Source organism: Columba livia, chromosome 4 (genome assembly GCF_036013475.1).
Source record: "Columba livia isolate bColLiv1 breed racing homer chromosome 4, bColLiv1.pat.W.v2, whole genome shotgun sequence".
NCBI lineage: Eukaryota > Metazoa > Chordata > Aves > Columbiformes > Columbidae > Columba > Columba livia.
The window spans coordinates 70,947,807-70,961,271 of NC_088605.1; positions in this window are offsets into that span (position 1 = coordinate 70,947,807).

Here is a 13,465-nt window from a genome sequence, read left to right on the forward strand (position 1 = left end):
TCCTTTTCTTCCCCACTTGTCTATTCTAGGCTGATGGGTTTGTAAGTTTTTTCATTCTGCCTAAGAGAGAAGGTGGATGTAATGCCTGCATTGTCAGTGGATGTTATCTGTTTATTTTGAGTTGTAGCGTAGGAAGACAAACTCTGATATGATTGTAAAGTGATTAATGAAAAAAGGAAGGAAGGATTGAAGGAAGGGAGGAAGGAAGGAAGAAAGGAAGGAAGGAAGGAAATAAATGAAATTAAATGAAAAGAGGTATTCATTTCCCTCAGTTTAGGAAGAGCCCATCCGCAGTGCTATTGGCAGAGAAGAGTGGTTATGCAATGACGTAAGGAATTTCAGCAGGAACAAGTAATTTTTTTCTGAATTAAGGAAGTGATTTTTGATCCTTCCCTCTCCAGAAAGGATGTGTACACACCAGGTAAGGTGTCTGCAGAGTAGCACGAATGGCATGTGTTCCTATTAGGACAGCTCAATGCACATGGCGATACATCAGCTAGAGACTGACCTCCTGAGAGGTTAAACACTTAGTTTTTGCAGCTCTATGATTTGCCACTGGAAGAACTGCCGTAATCAAATTTCTTTGCTTCAACTCACAGTGCCAAGAGGCCTTTCAGAATTTTCCTTCCTTCTCATTTTCCTTTTTCTCCTTTCTGAGGAGTCTTTGTATTGCACAGCTTGCGAAGTTGTTAAGGTTAGAACAAAGTAAAGTAAATCAATCATCTCTCCATCTTTAATGAAGTGATCAAAGGAAGAGTGAACACACACCCAATGTGAAGTGGATGCTCAGAGGTTTCAACAAGACAGACTCTTGTTTGGGAATAGAAACCACTATTTTTCTTTCTTATGCTGCAGTTATGTATTTTCTGAAAATCAGGCATAAAGTATACTGAAGCAAATACGTCTTTCCTAATAGCTTGACTACCACGTGGAATTTCAGTAGCTATCTTAAAAAAAAAAAAAAACAAACACAACTAAAAAGGCACTGTATTATTGAACCAAAAAATAGCTTACAATGGCAATGCTAAAAATGAGGAAGGAAACCTTATTCTAAGATATCACTCAATAACTGTTAAGACTGTAAAGATCTTGCAAACGGAGCAAGATCAAAAAGCATCAGCACAGTTAAGTTTGCAGGATTCACTACAGTATCTGTGTTTACAGCAAATTAGATGTGGTCTGTTTACCCATGCTCCAAAACCCTTCTGCAGGAATAAACCAGCATTGCTCATCCCTTTTTAATCCAGAAAACAGAATGAGGAAGAGGGTCCTAGGCCTATCTACTAGCCTGCTAATACCCCTAGCATATTGCAGCACACTGTTGTAGGAGCTTAGTGAGTAATCTAGGACAGTGATAACAAGGGTTCATCCTGGGTTTTAATCCAGCCAGGCAGAACAGCCACAGCGATGATACACAGCAGGGCTGTACCAGCTCAGCTGTGCTCTGAGCAAGTGTTTGGCAGCTGCGGTTCATCCTCCTTCAGTTTCTGTGCTCTCGGTGCCAGGATGGTGGAGCTGTGGTCAATAGGGTCCTTCTGGCCCTGGTCACGCTGTGCCCAGAAGCCCCTGAGGTGCTGAAGATGCTCCCTGCACAGCCAACCTCTGTGCTGAATCAGCATTTGCAAGCCTCACCTGAGCTGCAGGGCCACTTGGGCTTTGCTGTGAGACAGCTAAGTCCTAAGTTAGTTCCCCTCTATAGTCTATCAGTTTTTATGTCAAATTTTGCTGTTAAGCTATTCTGATAGTCATATAGCAGGTATGCTTTGAGCATATTTCCCTCCTGTCAGTGTACCAAGCCATAACAGAGGCTGAGATCTTCTGTTAACTCACTGCAATATAATTTTTTCCCTTAGAGTATCAAGCCACAAAACCAGCTTATAGAAAATCTTGGCAAAAGATACTCCCATTTAGCCAAACACAGCAACTATTCAGTGTGACAAAGAACAAACAGGGATCAGTGGTTTGCTGCTATTCCTAAGTTACAGATAGCAACCCAATCATTAACTATTAATGAATCAGCTGAGATTTGATTTTGTTTCTTAGTGGTCTCCTTCCTCTACCTTAATTCTTTACAAAAACATCTTGGAGATAGGTAGAATTTTTGCAGAGGCAGTGGTAGCTTTTAAAATATTACAGTGGCTTTCAGATGAAATGATTGAACACGGTGGAACATCTTGTTCTGTGCTCTTGAGTAATTTCAAAGCTTTGAGAAATATCACTCATGGAGCATCTTCAGAATCTTGCAAACCACAGAGCAGTTTCCTCTCTGGAGATGAATAGGAAACTGATCCTGTTTTCAAACATACATATGCACATATATGCAAGTGGTGATGCTATTTTTCATTTCAGAGGGTGTACAAAGGCTTTTCTTTTGGGGACTTTTTTCACTACTCACAGTCATTTTGTCATTTGCTAAAACTAAATCATGTTTCTTGATCATAGTCGTGGTTTTTCTTAAAACAGAAAGCCCTGACACTTTCAGTGTGCTGGTTTTGCAAAACCACTGTTTTGAGGATGGTCATTTACAAGGTTTTGTTCTGAAACAGAGAGATGCTTTGACCTTTTCAGGCTCATCTATTATATTTCAGAGCATCCATGGAACGAGTGAATGATTTATAGCAGAGTCTTTCAAGGTTAGACACAGGGTAGCAGTAAGAGGTAAGAGAAGTTCTGCAGTGGATTGTAAGGCAAGGTTGTGTGGTGTTTCCATCACTGGAAGTACTGAAGAACATATTAAGAAGATATAATATGATAACAGAGTACAATATTATTATAAAGGTAATTTGCCTTACACTGGATCAGAAAGAACCAGGCAATCTATTGGATTGCCTTTCAGCCCTGTACTGCTTCTGTGATTTTTATTGCAGCCCTCAATGTGTTTTCCTGGCATTTATTTTTCAAGTTAGAGCTATGCAAAGCATTTGCTAAGAAACATAAAACTCATGATTACCAAGTTATATGCTTGGTAATAAAGCTACAAAACTTCACTTTCTAAAAATGAACAGATGAGTTTTATTCCAGAGGATTGGATATAACCAAGAAAGTGTACTTAACTTGCAGAAAACAATCAAAAGAAACCCTCAAGCAGCTACTAGGCAAAACAGTATTAAAAGCACACACTGTGTGTCGTATATGAAATCAATAACAAATTACAGTAGAAAAACAGTGACTCTCTAAAAAGTAACAGGTATTTCTCCAGTAGTCACCCTGGGCCAGTGATGGCGGCAGAGTTTATATGGATTTTCAATAGCAAAGTGTTAAACCAGCTGCCACAACTTAGATAGCACAGGACTACACCTGAAGAATAGGTTCCAATTATAAATTACAACGCATGGTCTTTGTGCATCACTGAAAACTCGCTATATCAAAATAACATGTTTAATAAGTAAAGCTTGTTTACTTACTTGCACAGGAAGTTTTGGAGTTTTTCTACTTGTTGGACATACCTGAATAGGAAGAAAAAAAAATTGAGTCAGAAAAAAGAAGCTGGATCACTGTCAGATTTGGATTACCTGAAAAAACTATGCTGTACTAGCTTGTTATTCTTTGTGGCTGTGCATTTTTCTTCACACTTGTCTGTTAAATCATACTTTCTATTGTTGCATATTGACAATACCCCATTTGAGGAGCCAATGCAAAGAAATGCGCAAGTTGCAAACCAGTACAAACAAAAGACAAAAAAACAGAAAAAACCCAACAAGTACAAAAATATTAACATAGTTAAGATGCTAAGGTGAGTGTGCCCAGAATGTTTAGTGCTGTGTAGGTGAATGGCTTGCAAGCAGCAGAACATTAAAGTATACATGCACAGGACATACAAAGCTAGTGTGAATCATGTCTGGGTTTCAATATCAGGGTTGCTCCACAGCAGAAGCCACCTCAGCTGATCTGTCATTTCATACTTCGCATCTAAAAAGATCTATACCAGACCTTGGATCTTGCTGGGAATACCTGAAAAGATATTAATGTTTTGGTTGTCACTGAGACCCATCACTGCATGAAATAAAATAGCCAACTTTTAAAAATTATTATTATTTATCAACGGGTGAATTTCTAAAGGCCAGTCATGCCCCAGGAAGAGCTTAGTCATGGCTCTGCACAGAGGCTGCCTGACTAAAGGAGGAGCTAGGAGCTGCTGTAGAGCATGTGTACGGCTGTTTGCAGGTCTGACACATGATTTTGGGGTGTATAAACAAAATCCAAAGAAGGCAATGTACCCCCAGTAAGGATGGTTGCAAGGAACAGGGTTTAAGGGTCAAAATCAAGGTCATAAACTTCTCTTATCCACCAAGGTCCTGCTTGTGGAAATGACCAATTTGCATTTCATGAGTTTTAAATTTTCTATGTGCAGGTAACTAACTTAAAAATGAAACAAAACATTTCAGAGCAGTAAATAAAGCTTATTCTATGTTATAGAGGGTCAATTATAGGTGCTGCATAAATGTAATTCTAAAACCTTTTATGGTTTTACATTTTCACTTCCTCCAAGATCATATCACTGCTGCTACATTTCAGTATGAGTGTATTTTAATAGCGGTTATTGAAACATCCTGTGATTGGAAAGGTGGAGTGACAACAGGGAAATGTTTTTATTACTAGACATAACAATACCGTATCAGTCATCTCGAAACAACTGGTCCAGGCACAAAAAAGAAATACCAAATGTCTCCTGCATCACAAGTTTAATCTAATAAGCCCATCACTGTGTTTCCAGACTAAGTGCTGTGGGTGAATTCTGGTTGCACAGCTGTTTCCTGCTGCAGAAATTATTGTACCTGTGTGTCAGGAACTGCACACAGAGCCTGTCTCTCCTCTGTGTAAAAGCCCCCTCTGCTGGACCAGCCTGGTGTGTAAGTGATATGTAAACTACTGGATCAGCCCCCTTCTCCCAGAAAATGGATGAGTCAGTGAAGCAATTCTCCATCAGCTACCCTATCTGCAGGGAGCCCTTTTCCTGATCGGGGCAATAGGAATCACAGGAGTGGCCAAGTTTTCAAAAGCTCAGCATGATTTTATGAGTGCACACCTTATCTATCCCATGCGTGAGGTGAGCAGAAGGCCTTTTCTCCAACTTTTGGGAGACTCCCAAGGTTCAGGCTGTTTCCTGATGTCCCACTGCATGCCAAGGAGGTTCTGACCTGGCTGAGGGAGATGCCACTCCCCAAGAAGCATCTTTAATTACCAATCCTTTCATCTTTGTGGAGATGATCTACAAGTACTGAGGAACATCTAAACTGGATGAGATGTCAGGATGACAGTGAATTGAGTACACTGCTCTGCCACTGTGAAATCACTCAGCATCAGAGAAGAGCTAGAGTAAAAATAAAGCTAATTATTTTCCCAAACATGAGGTTAAAGAATCATTTACTCTGTTCAGAGAGAGGTACTGAGAAATAAATATGTAGCACTACAGCTTTCTCACTCTGGTTTAGCTCAGTGGTGTATGTGTGTCTGTGTGTGTGCGTGTGTGTGTGTGTCCGTTCACCCAAGAGCCTCTAAACCCAAAACACTTCCCCAGTTACATTTGATAGGTCCGCACAGCTATCTGATTCTTTAGACAAGCTCCATCATTATGTGTTGCTTTCTTTAAGCTGGATCTTGACTTCAAGGAAAGCTTTCCAATTGCCCCTTCTCCTTGCTTAGCTACTGGGTGGGAGCCCCAGCTGTACCCAGGGATGAGTCCTGTGCAGGTGCTCAATAATGCGTCAGGACGTCAGTTAATACATCTCTTTTCAATGCACTGCTGCCTACAACAGGCGTAGCTTTAATATGCAAGAAGCGGAAGACTTGTGGGTACTTGCTGGACAAAGCTGGATGCTGTTACCACCTGACTTTGTAATAAAACAAGTTATGCTACATTGTCAGTGTCAATTTTCCTGTCAGGTGCTTTTGCTTAAGCAGTTAACAACAGTACAAATCTATTAGTTCAGTATCTGACTGTAATAAAGTCATTTATACAACTTATGTGAGGTTCTTCCTGATGGCTGGGAAGAGGAGCTGTGTGTCTCAGAACTAACAAAATGGCTTATCTCCACTATGCGATGTTTTATAACACATGCTGAAAATGACATTTAACACAAGCCTGTAAGTGAGAGCCAGTGATGCAGCCACTCTCCCTGATGTGATAGAGACTAAACATGACAGCAACTCAAATAAACACGGGCACCATCATTAGTTTGCAATAAATTTCTCCTACACATGGCTTGCTGAAGCTGTGACAGCATCTCACAAAGACAAAAGAGGAAGCATCCCCAGTGAGCAAAGGGCAAAACTGGAGAGGAAGAGTCTACAAACCATTGAAAGATGAGAGTAAGAAGCAGCTGAAACATATGATTGAGGAGAAAGGAGCCCCATTATCTTGTAAGGGCTTGAGTGAAAAGAATGTTAAGCAAGGTATTCGAGGCAAGGCTTATAACTACAGTTTTGCATATGGAGTCATTAGTAGAGGAAAAAATTTGACCAGCATTTTCAATGCAGGTAAAAATGGCAGAGGAGCATCGAGATGTAGGAGAAGAGAGAGACTGATCAGTGTAGAAGAGCTGAACAGTTTCATGGAAGGGCATCACCGGGTTGAAGAAGGAGCAGGCCATAAAGCTGTCCAAACTATTAGCTGTGAACCATCACACCTGGAAAGTAATGAAAATAAATAACCTCCCTTTCCTTTGGCAAACACATTGTAAATAAGTGTATTAATATAAGCCCTCAAATGACTTATTTTCTGGAACACGTGTTTCACATGGGCAAACCATGACATAATGAGACTCACCTTTCTGCCTCAAGTATGCTTCTGTGACAGGGGGAGAAAGTTACTTACCCTCCGAAGCATCTGAAACAGTGCAGGTAACTTTACCCTTTTGTCTTCACCTTCTCCCTATGCACTCTACAAATTGAGCTCTTTCCTTCCTACCAAGCAATTACTTCCTTCAACCCAAGCTGTGTCAATGGAATCTCATCCCAAGTGGTTATCTCAATGTAGCCATGCAGAAATAGCGCTTTTTCACTTCTGAGGTTTTACTTGCTTGAATTTTAAACCCCACAGTTATGGCTTTGTGTAATTTTTGATTCATTTAAACTCTTTCATCCACAACCGGAACTGGAACAACTCATTCTCAACAAATAATGCATCCTGCGTCATAAGAGTTTCTTTCCATCTGCAGAATATTTGAGACCAATTGTAATTTCTTCAAATGTATTTCTTGTTCTACCACTACCAAAAGAATTATTTAGTTCTGTAAAGTTTTAGTTGTAAACATCATCCTGCAAATATCTATGCAGCTGTTTAATTTACCAATTATTTCAATCAGCACATGTATAGTCATCTACCAAATCAGCCTGTAAACAAATACTTAATGTTCCAGACTGAGGCTTGCTCAGCTATTATGGATCACGCCTGGGACTGGTTCCAGCCCTTGGCTGAGAGAGCAAAAATGATTATGTAGCTTATATACATTTCTATTTCACTGGATACTTTTGCACCAGACTTTGAATTTAACTCTTCTCAGATATTTTCCTGATAAAGTTTTTCACCAGAGAACAGACAAAACCAGACATAAAACTAGCTGCAAACATTCACTCAAATGTTCATTCATGGCAAACACATTTTTGCAATATCCACTTTCAAGCATACTGCTATGTACCCTCAGCCAGTAACAAGGCCTCTCATTGATAGTGCTAAGGTCAAAATCTTTATGATTGAATTACAATGTTTATACCAGCCTCCTTCAGGGAGCATAAGAAGGTTTGTTAACAGATTCATAAATCCAGGTGAAAAGATTAACCCAGTCATCCATACATATATGCTATTACTGAATATACATGCTTTTAGAACATGGTAAATAACCAGATATGTGTTTACTGTTATGTGCTGAATACACATTGTAGTCACTGTTTCCCTACATATTAGGGGACATATAATAAATCCTGAATATCTATCAGCAATATACTTCAATATAGCTTTTGTTCTATGTGGTCGGGTTAAGCACCTCCTGGATTCCTGATTATATCAAGTAGTGAGCAGAAATAACACGTAAAGAAGCCAGGTCTCCATGTTAGCAAGCTACAGAGCTTGCCCTCACACTCATCTGAAGTGACAGCCCCTCTGGGTATATGTTCATTGCACACTCCTTGCTATCCTTTATTCAAATGCTACAGCTTCTTTCATTATAATGTACTTACTTTCAAATGGAAGACTAAACAACATTTGCTATATCCCAGTTTAATCTGTGTAAAACCTCACATCTAAAGATTTAAGTCAATAAAATGAAGAAAAATGCCCCAAACCAAACCCCACCACACTGTTCCCTTACAGATGAACACTACATGACATGTCTCCAACAGAGGCCCAAGTTCCTGGCCTCTCTGCAAGACACGCAAGCCGAAAGCTTGAGAGACACTGATCCCCCTGGCAAAATAAGCTTCTACTTTTATCAGAGATACAGTTAACTCCTGGTTCTCCATGGACAGATTATCCAGGTTGCAGCTCAGTGGGATCCCACTTTCCCAAAGAAGCCTTTGGCCACTGCTCAGAGCCCAGCCTTTACAGCAGTCATCATGCTCCCTCTTGCAGTTTATAGAGGCTCTTGATACCTGAGGAAGTCTCTTCATAAAGCTTTAAAACCTTATATATAAACCTTTTATCATGTTTTTAAGCCTTATAAAGGTTTACCCACTTTATTTCCCAGTTTAGACACAAATCCCAGTATCATGAGTGACTTTTTTTCCTACCATGTGTGTCTATTTGTGGAAGCTCCAGCCCAACCAGAAACCCCTGAAAGCAATGAAATCTGCAGAAGCAGCAAGATCTTTGAACAAGTTTACCATTTTTACTGTTGGTGTGAGAGCATGGAGGACAAGGAGAGGACAAAGAAGGGTTAATGCCGATACAATCCATGAGGGTGCTGTTGAGCCCACAGGCACATTTTAAAAGCCTCCCAGGTCTAGTCAATGCAGGCACAAAGACGAGCACATTGTGTGGGCTGGATGTTAGCACCTTTTTGCCCATGCCAGAGGAAAATTAAACCTTGCAAGAGTCGGGGGAGATAAGAACTATGCTAGTCCCTGGGTCTAGGCGCAAGACACAACTCCCTTCCCATAACCCTCACTGGCTGTGACCCCCCAAGGGACACCCACCACACCAAGGCTCCCAGGAGAGGGTCATTAGAGCCAGGTGAGGCTGTTCTCGTTCAGGCAAATGCAACAGGCTTAATGCGTTAACTCACACAAATAACTCACTCTCCATGCCTCGGGTGCCTTGTTCATAAATACAAATAACATTTCTCTCCAGTCAGGATTCATTAACATCAGTAAAGCACTTAAGAGTTCATATGGAACTGTTTCCTCTATAAATACAGGCCAATAATACTGCACACTGAGCTACCACTCCTTTAAGAAATGTAACTGAAATACTTTTAGTGAAGAAGAAAGGTATCTGAGGGATCTATATGCTTCCAGAAATTTCAAAAGGGCTCAGAGAGAAAAGGCTATGAGCTGGCTCTGCTCCATTAATGATAAGCCCTGCTCCATTAATTTTGTTCTCACTTTAATTGGGCAAGTTATCAGATATAATTTTTCCAAGACAGCACTGGACACATAACCCAAAATTTTCCTTTCTGAATGTTAACAATGATAGTCCCTTTACAAATACACGCTAAAGAAAACAGCACCAGTAAATTTAAAAGGGCTGTTAGACACCTCATAATATTAATTGGCATTTTATAGTCCTTCATATGTTCAAACCAACGTGCAGGAATTACTCAATTAATCCCAGCTGCTCGGGATTCTCCTGCTGCATTGCACCAGCCAGCTCCTGCCTGCCCACGCAGCCCAGGACCTTGTGCCAGGAGCAAGATGGATGATACAACCTTGTGTATGCTGGCCAGCTGCCTCGAGTCCACCCGGCCACTGGCCAGAGGAAGAGCCTGTGGTATTCAGTCAAGCCAAAGACCACCTTTTCTAGCAAGCTTTTCACAGCCACTTACCAAAAGCTGTTCCTCCCCAGTCTGTAAGGAATCACAGTGGCTTTGTATGCTGGGCAAAGCCAGGCAGCAGCTTGCAGGACCTGCTAAATTCACTCACGGGGTCCACCAGTCCCTGGAACAATATTGCAAGCCCACAAGACATGGCCGTATAGGAAAGACAAGCCCTTGCCCAAGCCCCAAGCAGGATGGGGCGGTGACCCCACCGGTACGCTATCCCCAGTTTGTATGTGAGGATGCCCCTGAGACCCAGGGAGGGAGGTGCACCTACATGCTCAAAGCACGGTGGTGGAGGAGCCCATGCTTCCCTTCAAGTCACTCAGGGCAACGCTGCAGAATAGGAGACCCCTGGATCTACAGCAAAGCACAATTCAAAATTCAGACCCTCCAAGACCACACACAGTCTTCCCAAAGCTTTGCCACTCTTACCTGCCCCTAAATATAAAGTTTCTTTTCCTAATGCAAAATACAATTATAAACACGCTAAGCCAAGCAAAGCTCAAGTGTCCCCTCCTCTTCTCTGGGGAGAGGGTAAGAGTGAGGGGTTTCTCCCTTCTCTCAACACACAGATGTGTTTGGGCAACCAAATGAGTTAATGCATGGGGACCATCCACATTGGAAAAGTAAAGCAAAGGCTTTTAACCTAAACCTCAGCAAAGGAGATTTGCCCTGTCAATGAAAATTTTGATGAATGTGTCCCACTGTCTTTCCTCAGTCCCCCATTTCACTGTCAGCCGGGTCTCATTTTGAAGCATTACATAAAATCCTGGTACAAGTTTGTGAACTCTGGTTGGCTCTCTGCATTGAATACACACATAGAGCCACAGATAATTCTGTTTTAAAAAGCAGAAATTATATAAATAACTGAAATGATAGCCCATCAAGATCAAGGGACAATTTGCTTTTGATTTTAACAGGATCAGACTTTTACGACATATGTATTAATCCATACTAAACTCACATTTTAATGATGGAGACCTAAACTAGGAACGGCATACGTCAGATCTCTACAGATTCTTTAAATATGGGTCCCCAGATCCTATTTTGTGGATTTGCACATAAGATCACTGTGGTACTTTACCTACATGTTTTAATGTTATGACAGTCAGTGCAGAACTGCAGGGTTTCAGTTTTGATGGTTGTTAATGTTTAGACTTTTAAATCAAATATAAATAAGCCTTAACTGTAGTGCAAACTGTCTAGCAAAGGCATTTAAATATCCTAATTCATGAAGTATTCAAGCTGCACCGAATTCAGATTCAAATTAAACCCTGAAAGTTTCCTGGAGCAGTTTCAGTTGTGACTCCAGCTCCATGACCTGGGCTGCAGAGCAGATTCAAAATTCAAAGATATATTTTCTGCATACCAGTGTACAGCACTTGGTAACAGCACCCCAAGTGCCCTTCACACAAGATTTCAGAAGTGAGCCCAAAGCCTCCTGCCAGTCCAGTGTCACGCTGCCCAAATCACAGAAGGATCAAATTACGTACCTCGCTCCATCTCCAGAAGTAATGACATCAGGTGAGCTGTGCAAACCCTCTTGAACAAGTAGACTGAAGAGGATAAATGTTCACACAATTGAAGTATTTTAGCTTCTTTTTACATTTTTATGTATTAAAAAAAAAATTAAAAAAATCAGTGCTTATGCAACCAGCTTAGAAAATTTTAAAACTAAATCTGTTTTTCTTTTACTTATGGCAGAGCCACATTGTTACCCTCTTGTTCTGATTCACTCTTTGCATTTTCATTTCCCAACAGTGACTTTTTCTGAATGTACAAATATATAGACTGGCTGTTTAGAAAAGCAAAATTAAATACTCAACTTTCATCTTTCTCTCTCTTTCCCCCATTCTCAATAAACCAACTAAAACCCTTCAGATCAAGGCTCTGATCCTGCCTGCAGTACCACCCAAGAAACCGCTAGCAGAGCTGAACACCCACATCAGCCTCTCCAAGGCTGGGACTGAGCCACCTCTGGCTCATTATCTTCTATGGCTCAGCACTAACTGCAGGAGAAGGGGTAGGTGACAAATGGGGACTGGCAAGAGCACCACTCGGTCGCTGGTTTCAGCAGGGACCTCAGTTGCTCCCACGCAGAGAGCCCCAGGAGTGAGACCTGTTTCTGCCAGTGAGGAGTCTCCCACCCAAACCACACTCAGCTCTCAGCAGGGCCTCACGTGTAATACTAGAAAGTGCCTGTCAGCCCTCACCTCGCTCAAAGCATTTTGTGCCTCACGCTTTCCTTCAGGAGGTTTCTTCCTCCTCATCGCTGGTGGGAGGTGCAGCCCCATTAGGTCAAGAGGCTGTTTACCAGACACCATGGGGCAGTCCAGAGGAAAGTCAGGAAAAATTGACTTTTGTAGCTCAAAAGCCAGTCTGTCCTCTGTCCACCTAAAGCCTGACAGTAGATTTGCCTACTAAGGAGTGCAAGAGCTCTTAGTCACAAATGTATATGCAATGTGACACGATGCTCACCTGTGATTTTCCACCAGTACTTTCTTTTTCATGACAACAGGTGTTCGCAAAGCAGAAATGAGGCAGGGGGCAGAGCTGCAGGTACCATTGTGGTGTAGCAGGTCCAAATTTGGTCAACAGGGCTTACCCATTTACAGCAGATTTAAACCAACACAAGGAAACTCAGCCTGCCTCTGGCTGCACTTGATCTATAGAGACACATTATATGTGGTCAGTCCCTGGATCATGCTTCCAAGAGTTTCATATTCATTACTCAGTGAAATATAAAATATTTTTTATCTATTAAATCTTCACTATCTGCAATTATTCCCCAGGGCACAATAGATAGTGAGTCAGCAGCCACAGATTTAATTATCAGTTTTTACTGTAAGATGATGATGTTTGTTGATATCACTATCAGACAGACACTGAAATGAAGCAGATGTTAATCTGAGGTTAAGCTCCAGGAGGCGCCTAGCAGTCTGACCAAAGGGACTGATGTTCATCAGATAATAAAAGAGGAGACCTCCCTCCTTTCCTCCCTCCCTCCCTCCAGAGGCCTGCACAGAACTCACAAAAATACAGCCTTGTTTTGCAAATTCCTCCTCACACCATTTCCAACCCATTTGACAAGTGACTTTTCCCTTAATGCAGAGCTTTCAGTCATCTCTAGCAGACTGTTTAACCTAACATCCTACTTTGCTTACATAGGAACTTTATGGTTGGGTTTGGTTTATTTTTCTCCAGCATGTCCTAAAGGGTGATGCCAGAGAAGTCGAGAGCTGAAATGAAGTGGTCACAAAGTTGTTGTGGTGTCACCGTTGTGAGCAGAAAGTCTGTCACTGATTCCCATCGCACCAATGTCTGCCTTAAGTAAATCCACAGCAAGGCAAAACACTGCTCTCCAGTTCAAATGATGCAATGTAGAGGAAAGAAACCTTCAGTGGGGAAGGAGAGGATAACAAAATAACAGTAGCTTTCTATGTTTCTCAGTCTGCCATCACTTTCTAGTCTTGAGAGCAATGATGTGACAGCTA